We start from the raw sequence: 17,302 nt of genomic DNA, 5'->3' as shown, positions 1-17,302 counted from the left end.
GCAGCGTGTCTCGGGCCCTCGGGCAGTGTGTCTCGGGCAGTGTGTCTCGGGCAGCGTGTCTGGAGCAGTGCGTCTTGGATCCTCGGGCAGCGTGTCTCGGGCAGTGTGTCTCGGGCAGCGTGTATCGCGCAGTGTGTCTCGTTAGCGTGTCTTGAGCAGTGTGTCTTGGGTCCACGGGCAGCGTGTCTCGAGCAGTGTGTCTCGGGCAGCGTGTCTCGGGCAGAGTGTCTCGGGCAGAGTGTCTCGGGCAGTGTGTCTTGAGCAGCGTGTCTCGGTCAGAGTATCTCGGGCAGTGTGTCTCGAGCAGTGTCTCTCGGGCGGTGAGTCTCGGGCAGTGTGTCTCGGACAGTGTGTCTCGGGCAGCGTGTCTCGGGCAGCGTGCCTCGGGCAGAGTGTCTCGGCCAGTGTGTCTTGAGCAGCCTGTCTCGGGCAGTGTGTCTTGGCCAGTATGTCTCGGCCAGTGTGTCTCAGGCAGTGTGTCTCGGGCAGTGTGCCTCGGGCAGTTTGTCTCGGGCAGCGTATCTTGAGCAGTGTGTCTTGGGTCCTCGGGCAGCGTGTCTCGGGCAGTGTGTCTCGGGAAGCGTGTCTCGGGCAGTGTGTCGCGGGCTGTGCGTCTCGGGCAGAGCGCTCAGGCAGTGTGTCTCGGGCAGTGTGGCTCGGGCAGTGTGTCGCGGGCGGTGTGTCTCGGTCAGTGTGTCTCGGGCAGCGTGTCTCGGTCAGTGTGTCTCGGGCAGCGTGTCTCGGGCAGTGTGTCTCGGTCAGTGTGTCTCGGGCAGTGTGTCTCGGGCAATGTGTCTCGGTCAGTGTGTCTCGGGCAGCGTGTCTCGGTCAGTGTGTCTCGGGCAGCGTGTCTCGGTCAGTGTGTCTCGGGCAGCGTGTCTCGGGCAGTGTGTCTCGGGCAGTGTGTCGCGGGCGGTGTGTCTCGGGCAGTGTGTCTCGGGCAGTATATCATGGGCTTTGTGTCTCGGGCAGTGTGTCTCGGGCAGTGTGTCTCGGACAGTGTGTCTCGGGCAGTATATCATGGGCATTGTGTCTCGGGCAGTGTGTCTCGGGCAGTGTGTCTCAGGGAGTGTGTCTCGGGCAGTGTGGCTCGGGCATTGTGTCTCGGGCAGTGTGTCTCGGGCAGCGTGTCTCGGTCAGTATGTCTCGGGCAGTGTGTCTCGGGCAGTATGTCTCGGGCAGTGTGTCTCGGGCGGTGTGTCTCGGGCGGTGTGTCTCGGGCGGTGTGTCTCGGGCAGCGTGTCTCGGGCAGCGTGTCTCGGGCAGTATATCATGGGCTTTGTGTCTCGGGCAGCACATCGCGGGCAGAGAGTCTCGGGCAGTGTGTCTCAGGCGGTGTTTCTCAGGCGGTGTGTCTCGGGCTCTCGAGCAGCGTGTCTCGGGCAGTATGTCTCGGGCAGCAAATCTCGGGCAGCAAGTCTCGGGCAGTGTGTCTCGGGCAGCGTGTCTTGGGCAGTGTGTCTCGGGCAGTGTGTCTCGGGCAGTGTGTCTCGGGCAGTGTATCTCGGGCAGCGTGTCTCGGGCAGTGTGTCTCGGGCAGTGTGTCTCGGGCAGTGTGTCTCGGGCAGCGTGTCTCGGGCAGTGTGTCTCGGGCAGTGTATCTCGGGCAGTGTGTCTCGGGCAGTGTGTCTCGGGCAGTGTGTCTCGGGCAGCTTGTCCCGGGCAGCGTGTCTTCGGCGGTGTGTCTCGGGCAGTGTGTCTCGGGCAGTGTGTCTCGGGCAGTGTGTCTCGGGCAGCGTGTCTCGGGCAGTGTGTCTCGGGCAGTGTGTCTCGGGCAGTGTGTCTCGGGCAGTGTGTCTCGGCCAGTGTGTCTCGGTCAGAGTATCTCGGTCAGTGTATCTCGGGCGGTGTGTCTCAGTGTGTCTCGGGCGGTGTGTCTCAGGCATTGTGTCTCAGGCAGTGTGTCTCGGGCAGTGTGTCTCGGGCAGTGTGTCTCAGTGTGTCTCGGGCGGTTTGTCTCGGGCAGTGTATCTCGGGCGGTGTGTCTCGGGCAGCGTGTCTCGGGCCCTCGGGCAGTGTGTCTCGGGCAGTGTGTCTTGGGCAGCGTGTCTTGGGCAGTGTGTCTTGGATCCTCGGGCAGCGTGTCTCGGGCAGTGTGTCTCGGGCAGCGTGTATCGGGCAGTGTGTCTCGGGCAGCGTGTCTTGAGCAGTGTGTCTTGGGTCCTCGGGCAGAGTGTCTCGGGCAGTGTGTCTCGGGCAGTGTGTCTCGGGCATTGTGTCTTGGGCAGTGTGTCTCGGGCGGTGTGTCTCAGTGTGTCTCGGGCAGTGTGTCTCGGCCAGTGTGTCTCGGGCAGTGTGTCTCGGGCAGCGTGTCTCGGGCAGCGTGTCTCGGGCAGCGTGCCCTGGGCAGTTTATCTCGGGCAACGTGTCTCGGGCAGCGTGTCTCGGGCCTTCGGGCAATGTGTCGCGCGACGCGTGTCTCGGGCCTCGGGCAGTGTGTCTCGGACAGCGTGTGTCGAGCAGTGTATCTTGCGTCCTCGGGCAGTGTGTATCGGGCAGTGTGTCTCGGGCAGCGTGTCTCGGGCAGCGTGTCCTGGGCAGTGTACCTCGGGCAACGTGTCTCGGGCACTGTGTCTCGGGCAGAGTGTCTCGGGCAGTGTGCCTCGGGCAACGTGTCTCGGCCAGTGTGTCTCGGGCAGTGTGTCTCGGGCAGTGTGTCTCGGGCATTGTGTCTTGGGCAGTGTGTCTCGGGAGGTGTGTCTCAGTGTGTCTCGGGCAGTGTGTCTCGGCCAGTGTGTCTCGGGCAGTGTGTCTCGGGCAGCGTGTCTCGGGCAGCGTGTCTCGGGCAATGTGTCTCGGGCAGCGTGTCTTGAGCAGTGTGTCGTGGGTCCTCGGGCAGCATGTCTCGGGCAGTGTGTCTCGGGCAGCGTGTCTCGGGCAGTGTGTCGCGGGCTGTGCGTCTCGGGCAGAGCGTCTCGGGCAGTGTGTCTCGGGCAGTGTGGCTCGGCCAGTGTGTCTCGGGCAGTGTGTCTCGGGCAGCGTGTCTCGGGCAGCGTGTCTCGGGCAATGTGTCTCGGGCAGCGTGTCTTGAGCAGTGTGTCGTGGGTCCTCGGGCAGCATGTCTCGGGCAGTGTGTCTCGGGCAGCGTGTCTCGGGCAGCGTGTCGCGGGCTGTGCGTCTCGGGCAGAGCGTCTCGGGCAGTGTGGCTCGGGCAGTGTGGCTCGGGCAGTGTGTCTCGGGCAGGGCGTCTCGGGCAGTGTGTCTCGGGCAGAGTGTCTCGGGCAACGTGTCTTGGACAGTGTATCTCGGGCAGCGTGCCTTGGGTAGTGTGTCTCGGGCAGCGTCTTTCAGGCAGCCTGTCTCGGGCAGTGTGTCTCGGGCAGTGTGTCTCGGGCAGAGTGTCTCGGGCAGTGTGTCTCGGGCAGAATGTCTCGGGCAGTGTGTCTCAGGCGACGTTTCTCAGGCGGTGTGTCTCGGGATCTCGGGCAGCGAGTCTCGGGTAGTGTGCCTCGGGCGGTGTGTCTCGGGCAGAATGTCTCGGGTAGTGTGCCTCGGGCAGTGTGTCTCGGGCAGTGTGACTCGGGTCCTTGGCCAGCGTGTCTCGGGCAGTGTGTCTCGGGCAGTATGTCTCGGGCAGCGTGTTCCGGGCAGTGTGTCTAAGGCGGTGTGTCTCGGGCAGTGTGTCTCGGGCAGTATGTCTCGGGCAGCGTGTTCCGGGCAGTGTGTCTCGGGCGGTGTGTCTCGGGCAGCGTGTCTCGGGCAGCGTGTCTCGGGCAGCGTGTCTCGGGCAGCGTGTCTCGGGCTCTCGGGCAGTGTATCTCGGGCGGTGTGTCTCGGGCAGCTTGTCCCGGGCAGTGTGTCTTGGGCAGTGTATCTCGGGCGGTGTGTCTCGCGCAGCTTGTCCCGGGCAGCGTGTTTTGGGCAGTGTGTCTCGGGCAGTGTGTCTCGGGCAGTGTGTCTCGGGCAGTGTGTCTCGGGCGGTGTGTCTCGGGCAGTGTGTCTCGGGCAGCGTGTCTCGGGCAGTGTGTCTCGGGCAGCTTGTCCCGGGCAGCGTGTCTTCGGCGGTGTGTCTCGGGCAGTGTGTCTCGGGCAGTGTATCTCGGGCAGTGTGTCTCGGGCAGCGTGTCTCGGGCAGTGTGTCTCGGCCAGTGTGTCTCGGTCAGAGTATCTCGGTCAGTGTATCTCGGGCGGTGTGTCTCAGTGTGTCTCGGGCAGTGTGTCTCGGGCGGTGTGTCTCGGGCGGTGTGTCTCGGGCAGCGTGTCTCGGGCAGTGTATCTCGGGCGGTGTGTCTCGGGCAGCGTGTCTCGGGCCCTCGGGCAGGGTGTCTCGGGCAGTGTGTCTCGGGCGGTGTGTCTCGGGCAGTGTATCTCGGGCGGTGTGTCTCGGGCAGTGTGTCTCGGGCGGTGTGTCTCGGGCAGTGTATCTCGGGCGGTGTGTCTCGGGCAGCGTGTCTCGGGCCCTCGGGCAGTGTGTCTCGGGCAGTGTGTCTCGGGCAGCGTGTCTTGAGCAGTGTGTCTTGGATCCTCGGGCAGCGTGTCTCGGGCAGTGTGTCTCGGGCAGCGTGTATCGGGCAGTGTGTCTCGGGCAGCGTGTCTTGAGCAGTGTGTCTTGGGTCCTCGGGCAGAGTGTCTCGGGCAGTGTGTCTCGGGCAGTGTGTCTCGGGCATTGTGTCTTGGGCAGTGTGTCTCGGGCGGTGTGTCTCAGTGTGTCTCGGGCAGTGTGTCTCGGCCAGTGTGTCTCGGGCAGTGTGTCTCGGGCAGCGTGTCTCGGGCAGCGTGTCTCTGGCTGCGTGTCAAGGGCAGAGTGCCTCGGCCAGTGCGTCTCGGGCAGCGTGTCTCGGGCAGCGTGTCTCGGGCAGTGTGTCTCGGGCAGTGTGTCTCGGGCCCTCGGGCAGTGTGTCTCGGGACGCGTGTCTCGGGCCCTCGGGCAGTGTGTCTCGAGCAGTGTGTCTCGGGCAGTGTGTCTCGGGCAGCGTGTCTCGAGCAGTGTATCTTGGGTCCTCGGGCAGTGCGTCTCGGGCAGCATGTCTCGGGCAGCGTGTCTCGGGCAGCGTGTCCTGGGCAGTGTATCTCGGGCAACGTGTCTCGGGCAACGTGTCTCGGGCCCTCGGGCAGTGTGTCTCGGGACGCGTGTCTCGGGCCCTCGGGCAGTGTGTCTCGGGCAGTGTGTCTCGTGCAGTGTGTCTCGGGCAGCGTGTCTCGAGCAGTGTATCTTGGGTCCTCGGGCAGTGTGTCTCGGGCAGCGTGTCTCGGGCAGCGTGTCTCGGGCAGCGTGTCTCGGGCAGAATGTCCTGGGCAGTGTATCTCGGGCAACGTGTCTCGGGCAGCGTGTCTCGGGCAGAGTGTCTCGGCCAGTGCGTCTCGGGCAGTGTGTCTCCGCCAGTGTGTCCTGGGCAGTGTGTCTCGGCCAGTGTGTCTCGGGCAGCGTGTCTCAGCCAGTGTGCCTCGGGAAGTGAGTCTCAGGCGGTGTGTCACGGGCAGAGTGTCTCGGGCAGAGTGTCTTGGGCAGCGTGTCTCGGGCCCTCGGGCAGTGTATCTCGGGACGCGTGTCTCGGGCCCTCGGGCAGTGTGTCTCGGGCAGTGTGTCTCGAGCAGTGTGTCTCGAGCAGTGTATCTTGGGTCCTCGGGCAGCGTGTCTCTGGCAGTGTGTGTCGGGCAGTGTGTCTCGGGCAGTGTGTCTCGGGCTGCGTGTCTCGGGCAGAGTGTCTCGGCCAGTGCGTCTCGGGCAGTCTGTCTCGGGCAGTGTGTCGCGGGCTCTGCGTCTCAGGCAGTGTGTCTCGGGCAGAGTATCTCGGGCTGTGTGTCTTGGGCAGAGTGTCTCAGGCAGCGTGTCTCGGGCAGTGTGTCTCGGCCAGTGTGTCTCGGGCAGTGTGTCTCGGCCAGTGTGGCTCGGCCAGTGTGTCTCGAGCAGCGTGTCTTGAGCAGTGTGTCTTGGGTCCTCGGGCAGCGTGTCTCAGGCAGTGTCTCTCGGGCAGCGTGGCTCGGGCAGTGCGTCTCTGGCAGTGTGGCTCGGGCAGTGTGGCTCGGGCAGTGTGTCTCGGGCAGAGCGTCTCGGGCAGAGTGTCTCGGGCAGCGTGTCTCGGGCAGCCTGTCTCGGCCAGTGTGTCTCGGCCAGTGTGTCTCAGGCAGTGTGTCTCGGGCTGAGTGTCTCGGGCAGCCTGTGTCGGCCTGTGAGTCTCGGGCAGTGGGTCTCAGGCAGTGTGTCTCGGGAAGTGAGACTCGGGCAGTGTGTCACGGGCAGTGTGTCTCAGGCAGAGTGTCTTGGGCAGCGTGTCTCGGGCCTTCGGGCAGTGTGTCTCGGGCACTCGGGCAGTGTGTCTCGGGCAGTGTGTCTCGAGCAGTGTGTCTCGAGGTGTGTATCGGGCCCTCGGGCAGCGTGTCTCTGGCAGTGTGTCTCGGGCAGCGTGTCTCGGGCAGTGTGGCTCAGGCAGTGTGTCTCGGGCAGAGCGTCTCGGGCAGTGTGTCTCAGGCAGAGTGTCTCAGTGTGTCTCGGGCAGAGTGTCTCGGGCAACGTGTCTTGGGCAGTGTATCTCGGGCAACGTGTCTTGGGCAGTGTGTCTCGGGCAGTGTGTCTCAGGCAGAGTGTCTCGGGCAGTGTGTCTCAGGCTCTTGGGCAGCGTGTCTCAGGCAGTGTGTCTCGGCCTGTGTGTCTCGGGCAGTGTATCTCGGCCAGTGTGTGTCGGGCAGTGTGTCTTGGGCAGCGTGTCTCGTGCGGTGTGTCTCGTGCAGCGTGTCTCGGGCAGCGTGTGTCGGGCAGTGTGTCTTGGGCAGCGTGTCTCGGGCAGTGTGTCTCGGCCTGTGTGTCTCGGGCAGCGTATCTCGGCCAGTGTGTCTCGGGCAGCGTGTCTCAGGCAGTGTGTCTCGGCCTGTGTGTCTCGGGCAGTGTATCTCGGCCAGTGTGTCTCGGGCAGCGTGTCTCGGGCAGCGTGTGTCGGGCAGTGTGTCTCGGGTTCTCGGGCAGTGTGTCAAGGGCAGCATGTCTCGGGCAGCGTGTCTCGGGCAGTGTGTCTCGAGCAGTGTGTCTCGGGTTCTCGGGCAGTGTGTCAAGGGCAGCATGTCTCGGGCAGCGTGTCTCGTGCGGTGTGTCTCGGGCAGCGTGTCTCGGGCAGCGTGTGTCGGGCAGTGTGTCTTGGGCAGCGTGTCTCGGGCAGTGTGTCTCGGCCTGTGTGTCTCGGGCAGTGTATCTCGGCCAGTGTGTCTCGGGCAGCGTGTCTCAGGCAGTGTGTCTCGGCCTGTGTGTCTCGGGCAGTGTATCTCGGCCAGTGTGTCTCGGGCAGCGTGTCTCGGGCAGCGTGTGTCGGGCAGTGTGTCTCGGGTTCTCGGGCAGTGTGTCAAGGGCAGCATGTCTCGGGCAGCGTGTCTCGGGCTGCGTGTCTCGGGCAGTGTGTCTCGGGTAGTGAGTCTCGGGCGGTGTGTCACGGGCAGTGTGTCTCGGGCAGAGTGTCTCAGTCCGTGTGTCTCGGGCTGCGTGTCTCGGACAGTGTGTCTCGGGAAGTGAGTCTCGGGCAGTGTGTCAAGGGCAGCATGTCTCGGGCAGCGTGTCTCGGTCCGTGTGTCTCGGGCAGTGTGTCTCGAGCAGCGTGTCTCGGGCAGCGTGTCTCGGGCAGTGTGTCTCGAGCAGCGTGTCTCGGGCAGCGTGTCTCGGCCAGTGTGTCTCGAGCAGAGCGTCTCGGGCAGTGTGTCAAGGGCAGCGTGTCTCGGGCAGCGTGTCTCGAGCAGCGTGTCTCGGCCAGTATGTCTCGGGCAGCGTGTCTCGGCCAGTGTGTCTCGGGCAGCGTGTCTCGGGCAGCGTGTCTCGGGCAGCGTGTCTCGGGCAGCGTGTCTCGGCCAGTGTGTCTCGAGCAGCGTGTCTCGGGCAGTGTGTCTCAGACAGTGTGTCTCGGCCAGTGTGTCTCGAGCAGCGTGTCTCGGGCAGCGTGTCTCGAGCAATGTGTCTCGGCCAGTGTGTCTCGGGCAGCGTGTCTCGGCCAGTGTGTCTCGGCCAGTGTGTCTCGGCCAGTGTGTCTCGAGCAGCCTGTCTCGGACAGCGTGTCTCGGCCAGTGTGTCTCGGCCAGTGTGTCTCGAGCAGCGTGTCTCGGGCAGTGTGTCTCAGACAGTGTGTCTCGGCCAGTGTGTCTCGAGCAGCGTGTCTCGGGCAACGTGTCTCGAGCAGCGTGTCTCGGGCAGTGTGTCTCAGGCAGTGTGTCTCGGGCAGTGTGTCTCGAGCTGTGTGTCTCGGGTTCTCGGGCAGTGTGTCAAGGGCAGCATGTCTCGGGCAGTGTGTCTCGGTCCGTGTGTCTCGGGCTGCGTGTCTCGGGCAGTGTGTCTCGGGAAGTGAGTCTCGGGCGGTGTGTCACGGGCGGTCTGTCTCGGGCAGAGTGTCTTGAGCAGCGTGTCTCGGGCCCTCGGGCAGTGTGTCTCGGGACGCGTGTCTCGGGCCCTCGGGCAGTGTGTCTCGGGCGGTGTGTCTCGGGCGGTGTGTCTCGGGCGGTGTGTCTCAGTGTGTCTCGGGCGGTGTGTCTCGGGCGGTGTGTCTCGGGCGTTGTGTCTCGGGCAGTGTATCTCGGGCGGTGTGTCTCGGGCAGCGTGTCTCGGGCCCTCGGGCAGTGTGTCTCGGGCAGTGTGCAGTGTGTCTCGGGCAGCGTGTCTTGAGCAGTGTGTCTTGGATCCTCGGGCAGCGTGTCTCGGGCAGTGTGTCTCGGACAGCGTGTATCGGGCAGTGTGTCTCGGGCAGCGTGTCTTGAGCAGTGTGTCTTGGGTCCTCGGGCAGAGTGTCTCGGGCAGTGTGTCTCGGGCAGTGTGTCTCGGGCAGTGTGTCTCGGGCATTGTGTCTTGGGCAGTGTGTCTCGGGCGGTGTGTCTCAGTGTGTCTCGGCCAGTGTGTCTCGGGCAGTGTGTCTCGGGCAGCGTGTCTCTGGCCTCGTGTCAAGGGCAGAGTGCCTCGGCCAGTGCGTCTCGGGCAGCGTGTCTCGGGCAGTGTGTCTCGGGCAGCGTGTCTCGGGCAGTGTGTCTCGGGCAGTGTGTCTCGGGCAGAGTGTCTCGGGAAGTGTGTCTCGGGACGCGTGTCTCGGGCCCTCGGGCAGTGTGTCTCGGGCAGTGTGTCTCGGGCAGCGTGTCTCGAGCAGTGTATCTTGGGTCCTCGGGCAGTGCGTCTCGGGCAGCATGTCTCGGGCAGCGTGTCTCGGGCAGCGTGTCCTGGGCAGTGTATCTCGGGCAACGTGTCTCGGGCAGCGTGTCTCGGGCCCTCGGGCAGTGTGTCTCGGGACGCGTGTCTCGGGCCCTCGGGCAGTGTGTCTCGGGCAGTGTGTCTCGTGCAGTGTGTCTCGGGCAGCGTGTCTCGAGCAGTGTATCTTGGGTCCTCGGGCAGTGTGTCTCGGGCAGCGTGTCTCGGGCAGCGTGGCTCGGGCAGCATGTCCTGGGCAGTGTATCTCGGGCAACGTGTCTCGGGCAGCGTGTCTCGGGCAGAGTGTCTCGGCCAGTGCGTCTCGGGCAGTGTGTCTCCGCCAGTGTGTCCTGGGCAGTGTGTCTCGGGCAGTGTGTCTCGGGCAGCGTGTCTCAGCCAGTGTGTCTCGGGAAGTGAGTCTCAGGCAGTGTGTCTTGGGCAGAGTGTCTCAGGCAGCGTGTCTCGGGCAGTGTGTCTCGGCCAGTGTGTCTCGGGCAGTGTGTCTCGGCCAGTGTGTCTCGGCCAGTGTGTCTCGAGCAGCGTGTCTTGAGCAGTGTGTCTTGGGTCCTCGGGCAGCGTGTCTCAGGCAGTGTCTCTCGGGCAGCGTGGCTCAGGCAGTGTGTCTCGGGCAGTGTGTCTCAGGCAGTGTGTCTCGGGCAACGTGTCTCGGGCAGCGTGTCTCGGGCAGTGTGTCTCAGGCAGTGTGTCTCGGGCAACGTGTCTTGGGCAGTGTATCTCGGGCAACGTGTCTTGGGCAGTGTGTCTCGGGCAGTGTGTCTCAGGCAGAGTGTCTCGGGCAGTGTGTCTCGGGCAGTGTGTCTCGGGCAGTGTGTCTCGGGCAGAGTGTCTCGGGCAGTGTGTCTCGGGCAGTGTGTCTCGGGCAGTGTGTCTCAGGCAGAGTGTCTCGGGCAGTGTGTCTCGGGCAGTGTGTCTCGGCCTGTGTGTCTCGGGCAGTGTGTCTCGGCCTGTGTGTCTCGGGCAGCGTGTCTCGGGCAGCGTGTGTCGGGCAGTGTGTCTCGGGTTCTCGGGCAGTGTGTCAAGGGCAGCATGTCTCGGGCAGCGTGTCTCGGGCAGCGTGTCTCGGGCAGTGTGTCTCGAGCAGTGTGTCTCGGGTTCTCGGGCAGTGTGTCAAGGGCAGCATGTCTCGGGCAGCGTGTCTATGTCCGTGTGTCTCGGGCTGCGTGTCTCGGCCAGTGTGTCTCGGCCAGTGTGTCTCAGGCAGTGTGTCTCGGGCTGAGTGTCTCGGGCAGCCTGTCTCGGCCTGTGTGTCTCGGGCAGTGGGTCTCAGGCAGTGTGTCTCGGACTGAGTGTCTCGGGCAGTGTGTCTCGGGAAGTGAGACTCGGGCAGTGTGTCACGGGCAGTGTGTCTCGGGCAGAGTGTCTTGGGCAGCGTGTCTCGGGCCTTCGGGCAGTGTGTCTCGGGCACTCGGGCAGTGTGTCTCGGGCAGTGTGTCTCGAGCAGTGTGTCTCGAGGTGTGTATCGGGCCCTCGGGCAGCGTGTCTCTGGCAGTGTGTCTCGGGCAGCGTGTCTCGGGCAGTGTGGCTCAGGCAGTGTGTCTCGGGCAGAGCGTCTCGGGCAGTGTGTCTCGGGCAGAGTGTCTCGGGCAACGTGTCTTGGGCAGTGTATCTCGGGCAACGTGTCTTGGGCAGTGTGTCTCAGGCAGAGTGTCTCGGGCAGTGTGTCTCAGGCTCTTGGGCAACGTGTCTTGGGCAGTGTGTCTCGGGCAGTGTGTCTCAGGCAGTGTGTCTCGGGCAACGTGTCTCGGGCAGCGTGTCTCGGGCAGTGTGTCTCAGGCAGTGTGTCTCGGGCAACGTGTCTTGGGCAGTGTATCTCGGGCAACGTGTCTTGGGCAGTGTGTCTCGGGCAGTGTGTCTCAGGCAGAGTGTCTCGGGCAGTGTGTCTCGGGCAGTGTGTCTCAGGCAGTGTGTCTCGGGCAGTGTGTCTCGGGCAGTGTGTCTCGGGCAGAGTGTCTCGGGCAGAGTGTCTCGGGCAGTGTGTCTCGGGCAGTGTGTCTCAGGCAGAGTGTCTCGGGCAGTGTGGCTCGGGCAGTGTGTCTCGGCCTGTGTGTCTCGGGCAGTGTGTCTCGGCCTGTGTGTCTCGGGCAGCGTGTCTCGGGCAGCGTGTGTCGGGCAGTGTGTCTCGGGTTCTCGGGCAGTGTGTCAAGGGCAGCTTGTCTCGGGCAGCGTGTCTCGGGCAGCGTGTCTCGGGCAGTGTGTCTCGAGCAGTGTGTCTCGGGTTCTCGGGCAGTGTGTCAAGGGCAGCATGTCTCGGGCAGCGTGTCTATGTCCGTGTGTCTCGGGCTGCGTGTCTCGGGCAGTGTGTCTCGGGAAGTGAGTCTCGGGCGGTGTGTCACGGGCAGTGTGTCTCGGGCAGCGTGTCTCAGTCCGTGTGTCTCGGGCTGCGTGTCTCGGGCAGTGTGTCTCGGGAAGTGAGTCTCGGGCAGTGTGTCTCGGGTTCTCGGGCAGTGTGTCAAGGGCAGCATGTCTCGGGCAGTGTGTCTCGGTCCGTGTGTCTCGGGCTGCGTGTCTCGGGCAGTGTGTCTCGGGAAGTGAGTCTCGGGCGGTGTGTCACGGGCAGTGCGTCTCGGGCAGCGTGTCTCAGTCCGTGTGTCTCGGGCTGCGTGTCTCGGGCAGTGTGTCTCGGGAAGTGAGTCTCGGGCAGTGTGTCAAGGGCAGCATGTCTCGGGCAGCGTGTCTCGGTCCGTGTGTCTCGGGCAGTGTGTCTCGAGCAGCGTGTCTCGGGCAGTGTGTCTCGAGCAGCGTGTCTCGGGCAGCGTGTCTCGGCCAGTGTGTCTCGAGCAGAGCGTCTCGGTCAGTGTGTCAAGGGCAGCATGTCTCGGGCAGCGTGTCTCGGGCAGCGTGTCTCGAGCAGCGTGTCTCGGCCAGTGTGTCTCGGGCAGTGTGTCTCGGGCAGCGTGTCTCGGCCAGTGTGTCTCGGGCAGCGTGTCTCGAGCAGCGTGTCTCGGCCAGTGTGTCTCGGGCAGCGTGTCTCGGCCAGTGTGTCTCGGCCAGTGTGTCTCGGCCAGTGTGTCTCGAGCAGCCTGTCTCGGACAGCCTGTCTCGGCCAGTGTGTCTCGGCCAGTGTGTCTCGAGCAGCGTGTCTCGGGCAGCGTGTCTCGGACAGTGTGTCTCGGCCAGTGTGTCTCGAGCAGCGTGTCTCGGGCAACGTGTCCCGAGCAGCGTGTCTCGGGCAACGTGTCCCGAGCAGCGTGTCTCAGGCAGTGTGTCTCGAACAGTGTGTCTCGAGCAGTGTGTCTCGGGTTCTCGGGCAGTGTGTCAAGGGCAGCATGTCTCGGGCAGTGTGTCTCGGGCAGTGTGTCTCGGTCCGTGTGTCTCGGGCTGCGTGTCTCGGGCAGTGTGTCTCGGGAAGTGAGTCTCGGGCGGTGTGTCTTGGGCAGCGTGTCTCGGGCCCTCGGGCAGTGTGTCTCGGGCAGTGTGTCTCGGGCAGTCTGTCTCGGGCAGAGTGTCTTGGGCAGCGTGTCTCGGGCCCTCGGGCAGTGTGTCTCGGGCAGTGTGTCTCGAGCAGCGTATCTCGGGCAGCGTGTCTCGGCCAGTGTGTCTCGAGCAGAGCGTCTCGGGCAGTGTGTCAAGGGCAGCATGTCTCGGGCAGCGTGTCTCGGGCAGCGTCTCTCGGGCAGCGTGTCTCGGGCAGCGTGTCTCGGGCAGCGTGTCTCGAGCAGCGTGTCTCGGCCAGTGTGTCTCGGGCAGCGTGTCTCGGCCAGTGTGTCTCGGCCAGTGTGTCTCGGCCAGTGTGTCTCGAGCAGCCTGTCTCGGACAGCGTGTCTCGGCCAGTGTGTCTCGGCCAGCGTGTCTCGGGCAGTGTGTCTCGGACAGTGTGTCTCGGCCAGTGTGTCTCGAGCAGCGTGTCTCGGGCAGCGTGTCTCGGACAGTGTGTCTCGGCCAGTGTGTCTCGAGCAGCGTGTCTCGAGCAGCGTGTCTCGAGCAGCGTGTCTCGGGCAGTGTGTCTCGGGCAGTGTGTCTCGAGCAGTGTGTCTCGAGCTGTGTGTCTCGGGTTCTCGGGCAGTGTGTCAAGGGCAGCATGTCTCGGGCAGTGTGTCTCGGTCCGTGTGTCTCGGGCTGCGTGTCTCGGGCAGTGTGTCTCGGGAAGTGAGTCTCGGGCGGTGTGTCACAGGCAGTCTGTCTCGGGCAGAGTGTCTTGGGCAGCGTGTCTCGGGCCCTCGGGCAGTGTGTCTCGGGACGCGTGTCTCGGGCCCTCGGGCAGTGTGTCTCGGGCGGTGTGTCTCGGGCGGTGTGTCTCGGGCGGTGTGTCTCAGTGTGTCTCGGGCGGTGTGTCTCGGGCGGTGTGTCTCAGTGTGTCTCGGGCGGTGTGTCTCGGGCGGTGTGTCTCGGGCGGTGTGTCTCGGCCAGTGTGTCTCGAGCAGCGTGTCTTGGGCAGCGAGTCTCCGGCAGCGTTTCTCGGGCAGCGTGTCTTGAGCAGTGTGTCTTGGGTCCTCGGGCAGCGTGTCTCAGGCAGTGTCTCTCGGGCAGCGTGTCTTGAGCAGTGTGTCTTGGGTCCTCGGGTGCGTGTCTCAGGCAGTGTGTCTCGGGCAGCGTGTCTTGAGCAGTGTGTCTTGGGTCCTCGGGAAGCGTGTCTCAGGCAGTGTCTCTCGGGCAGCGTGGCTCGGGCAGTGCGTCTCCGGCAGTGTGGATCGGGCAGTGTGGCTCGGACAGTGTGTCTCGGTCATAGCGTCTCGTGCAGAGTGTCTCGGGCAGCGTATCTCGGGCAGCCTGTCTCGGCCAGTGTGTCTCGGGCAGTGTGTCTCAGGCAGTGTGTCTCGGGCTGAGTGTCTCGGGCAGTGTGTCTCGGGAAGTGAGACTCGGGCAGTGTGTCACGGGCAGTGTGTCTCGGGCAGAGTGTCTTGGGCAGCGTGTCTCGGGCCTTCGGGCAGTGTGTCTCGGGCCCTCGGGCAGTGTGTCTCGGGCAGTGTGTCTCGAGCAGTGTGTCTCGAGGTGTGTATCGGGCCCTCGGGCAGCGTGTCTCTGGCAGTGTGTCTCGGGCAGTGTGTCTCGGGCAGTGTGTCTCTGGCAGTGTGTCTCGGGCAGTGTGTCTCAGGCAGTGTGTCTCGGGCTGCGTGTCTAGGGCAGAGTGTCTTGGCCAGTGCGTCTCGGGCAGTGTGTCTCTGGCAGTGTGTCTCGGGCAGTGGGTCTCGGGCAGTGTGTCTTGGGCAGTGTGTCTCGGGCAGAGTGTCTCGGCCAGTGCGTCTCGGGCAGTGTGTCTCGGGCAGCGTGTCTCGGGCAGTGTGTCTCGGGCAGTGTGTCTCGGGCAGAGTGTCTCGGGAAGCGTGTCTCGGGCCCTCAGGCAGTGTGTGTCGGGACGCGTGTCTCGGGCCCTCGGGCAGTGTGTCTCGGGCAGTGTGTCTCGGGCAGCGTGTCTCAGGCAGCGTGTCCTGGGCAGTGTATCTCGGGCAACGTGTCTCGGGCAGCGTGTCTCAGGCCCTCGGGCAGTGTGTCTCGGGACGCGTGTCTCGGGCCCTCGGGCAGTGTGTCTCGGGCAGTGTGTCTCGGGCAGCGTGTCTCGAGCAGTGTATCTTGGGTCCTCGGGCAGTGTGTCTAGAGCAGCGTGTCTCGGGCAGCATGTCTCGGGCAGCGTGTCCTGGGCAGTGTATCTTGGGCAACGTATCTCGGGCAGCGTGTCTCGGGCAGAGTGTCTCGGCCAGTGCGTCTCGGGCAGTGTGTCTCCGCCAGTGTGTCACGGGCAGTGTGTCTCGGGCAGAGTGTCTTGGGCAGCGTGTCTCGGGCCCTCGGGCAGTGTGTCTCGGGACGCGTGTCTCGGGCCCTCGGGCAGTGTGTCTCGGGCGGTGTGTCTCGGGCTGTGTGTCTCGGGCGGTGTGTCTCGGGCGGTGTGTCTCAGTGTGTCTCGGGCGGTGTGTCTCGGGCGGTGTGTCTCGGGCGGTGTGTCTCGGGCGGTGTGTCTCGGGCGGTGTGTCTCAGGCATTGTGTCTCAGGCAGTGTCTCTCGGGCGGTGAGTTTCGGGCAGTGTGTCTCGGACAGTGTGTCTCGGGCAGCGTGTCTCGGGCAGCGTGCCTCGCGCTGCGTGTCTCGGGCAGCGTGTCGCGGGCGGTGCGTCTCGGGCATTGTGTCTCGGGCAGTGTGTCTCGGACAGTGTGTCTCGGGCAGCGTGTCTCGGGCAGTGTGTCTCGGACAGTGTGTCTCTGGCAGTGTGTCTCGGGCAGCGTGTCTCGGGCAGTGTGGCTCAGGCAGTGTGTCTCGGGCAGAGCGTCTCGGGCAGTGTGTCTCGGGCAGAGTGTCTCGGGCAACGTGTCTTGGGCAGTGTATCTCGGGCAACGTGTCTTGGGCAGTGTGTCTCAGGCAGAGTGTCTCGGGCAGTGTGTCTCAGGCTCTTGGGCAACGTGTCTTGGGCAGTGTGTCTCGGGCAGTGTGTCTCAGGCAGTGTGTCTCGGGCAACGTGTCTTGGGCAGTGTATCTCGGGCAACGTGTCTTGGGCAGTGTGTCTCGGGCAGTGTGTCTCAGGCAGAGTGTCTCGGGCAGTGTGTCTCAGGCTCTTGGGCAGCGTGTCTCGGGCAGTGTGTCTCGGCCTGTGTGTCTCGGGCAGTGTATCTCGGCCAGTGTGTGTCGGGCAGTGTGTCTTGGGCAGCGTGTCTCGTGCGGTGTGTCTCGGGCAGCGTGTCTCGGGCAGCGTGTGTCGGGCAGTGTGTCTCGGGTTCTCGGGCAGTGTGTCAAGGGCAGCATGTCTCGGGCAGCGTGTCTCGGGCAGCGTGTCTCGGGCAGTGTGTCTCGAGCAGTGTGTCTCGGGTTCTCGGGCAGTGTGTCAAGGGCAGCATGTCTCGGGCAGCGTGTCTATGTCCGTGTGTCTCGGGCTGCGTGTCTCGGGCAGTGTGTCTCGGGTAGTGAGTCTCGGGCGGTGTGTCACGGGCAGTGTGTCTCGGGCAGAGTGTCTCAGTCCGTGTGTCTCGGGCTGCGTGTCTCGGACAGTGTGTCTCGGGAAGTGAGTCTCGGGCAGTGTGTCAAGGGCAGCATGTCTCGGGCAGCGTGTCTCGGTCCGTGTGTCTCGGGCAGTGTGTCTCGAGCAGCGTGTCTCGGGCAGTGTGTCTCGAGCAGCGTGTCTCGGGCAGCGTGTCTCGGCCAGTGTGTCTCGAGCAGAGCGTCTCGGGCAGTGTGTCAAGGGCAGCGTGTCTCGGGCAGCGTGTCTCGGGCAGCGTGTCTCGAGCAGCGTGTCTCGGCCAGTGTGTCTCGGGCAGCGTGTCTCGGCCAGTGTGTCTCGGCCAGTGTGTCTCGGCCAGTGTGTCTCGAGCAGCCTGTCTCGGACAGCGTGTCTCGGCCAGTGTGTCTCGGCCAGTGTGTCTCGAGCAGCGTGTCTCGGGCAGTGTGTCTCGGGCAGTGTGTCTCGGCCAGTGTGTCTCGAGCAGCGTGTCTCGGGCAACGTGTCTCGAGCAGCGTGTCTCGAGCAGCGTTTCTCGGGCAGTGTGTCTCGGGCAGTGTGTCTCGAGCAGTGTGTCTCGAGCTGTGTGTCTCGGGTTCTCGGGCAGTGTGTCAAGGGCAGCATGTCTCGGGCAGTGTGTCTCGGTCCGTGTGTCTCGGGCTGCGTGTCTCGGGCAGTGTGTCTCGGGAAGTGAGTCTCGGGCGGTGTGTCACGGGCAGTCTGTCTCGGGCAGAGTGTCTTGGGCAGCGTGTCTCGGGCCCTCGGGCAGTGTGTCTCGGGACGCGTGTCTCGGGCACTCGGGCAGTGTGTCTCGGGCGGTGTGTCTCGGGCGGTGTGTCTCGGGCGGTGTGTCTCGGGCGGTGTATCTCGGGCGGTGTGTCTCGGGCAGCGTGTCTCGGGCCCTCGGGCAGTGTGTCTCGGGCAGTGTGCAGTGTGTCTCGGGCAGCGTGTCTTGAGCAGTGTGTCTTGGATCCTCGGGCAGCGTGTCTCGGGCAGTGTGTCTCGGACAGCGTGTATCGGGCAGTGTGTCTCGGGCAGCGTGTCTTGAGCAGTGTGTCTTGGGTCCTCGGGCAGAATGTCTCGGGCAGTGTGTCTCGGGCAGTGTGTCTCGGGCATTGTGTCTTGGGCAGTGTGTCTCGGGCGGGGTGTCTCAGTGTGTCTCGGGCAGTGTGTCTCGGCCAGTGTGTCTCGGGCAGTGTGTCTCGGGCAGCGTGTCTCTGGCTGCGTGTCAAGGGCAGAGTGCCTCGGCCAGTGCGTCTCGGGCAGCGTGTCTCGGGCAGTGTGTCTCGGGCAGCGTGTCTCGGGCAGTGTGTCTCGGGCAGTGTGTCTCGGGCAGAGTG

This window comes from Pristiophorus japonicus, chromosome 6, assembly GCF_044704955.1.
Source record: "Pristiophorus japonicus isolate sPriJap1 chromosome 6, sPriJap1.hap1, whole genome shotgun sequence".
In the NCBI taxonomy this organism is placed as follows: domain Eukaryota; kingdom Metazoa; phylum Chordata; class Chondrichthyes; family Pristiophoridae; genus Pristiophorus; species Pristiophorus japonicus.
This window is presented reverse-complemented; position numbering follows the sequence as displayed.